The following is a 1,067-nucleotide window of genomic DNA, read 5'->3' on the forward strand; positions in this document are numbered from 1 at the left end:
TATATAAACTTGAGATGTTTTATGCCAAACTTGCTTCTGTGGCAGACAGATGTCCTCGGCGAGATATTCGTATTGTTCTGGGCGACTTCAATGCGGTATCCAGCTGTGATGAAGCTGGCTGCGAGATGTCTGTCGGTCCTCATGGCTCAGGAGCTGATGCTGGCAGCGAGAATAGCCTTCTTTTCTGTGACTTTGCTAGGTCCCAGAAATTGAGGATTTCTGGCTCCTGGTATCAGCGTTCTGACCCGCATCGTTGGACTTGGCACAGCAGTACGGGTTGTGTGGCCAAGGAGATCGACCACATCCTCGTTAGCACTCGATGGAGGATCCTCCAGAACTGCAGGGTGTATCGAAGCACTGAGTTCTGTGGAACTGATCATAGAGTAGTTGTGGCTACTCTCCGGGTCCACTTTAGAACCCCATCGCCCAAATGAACAACCTAGGGTGTTTTATTTGGACAGATTGAGGGAGGACGAGTGTAACCGGGGGTTTGCCGAGGCTATCTCTGGTCGTCTCACAGCACTCAAGGGCCTGACAGACCCTGTTCTTATGTTGGATACCTTCAAGCATGAAACGCTTGCTGCAGCTCAGGAAGCCATTGGTGAACACCCAAAAACAAGACAGAATTCCATCTCGCAGGAGACACTGGAAGCCACAGATGCTTGTCGTGCGGCTCAATTGTCAGGGGATCACAACTAGCACCGCTCTCTGGTGCACAGGACTAAGTCACTGTTGAGAAGGGATAAGGAACAGTTTATCAGTAATCTTGCAGAGGAGGTCGAAAGTCATTTCCTAGTAAATGACCTTTGTCCTGCCTACCAAGCCCTGAGAAAGCTGAATTCCAAGCCTTCCTCACAGACGACTGCAGTCCACTCAGCAAGTGGCCAGATAATCTCAGATCCTGAGTATTTTAAGCAGTTGTATAAGGTTGATCCACCAACAGTTAACATGGATGTGGGTTATGTTGAGACTCCTCTGCCAGACCCACCCATCAGCGAGGATCCCACCTCCCTGACCAAAATCAGGGGGCGATCTCCAAGCTGAAGAGTGGTAAAGCAGCAGGTGTT

Source organism: Penaeus chinensis, chromosome 40 (assembly GCF_019202785.1).
Source record: "Penaeus chinensis breed Huanghai No. 1 chromosome 40, ASM1920278v2, whole genome shotgun sequence".
NCBI lineage: Eukaryota > Metazoa > Arthropoda > Malacostraca > Decapoda > Penaeidae > Penaeus > Penaeus chinensis.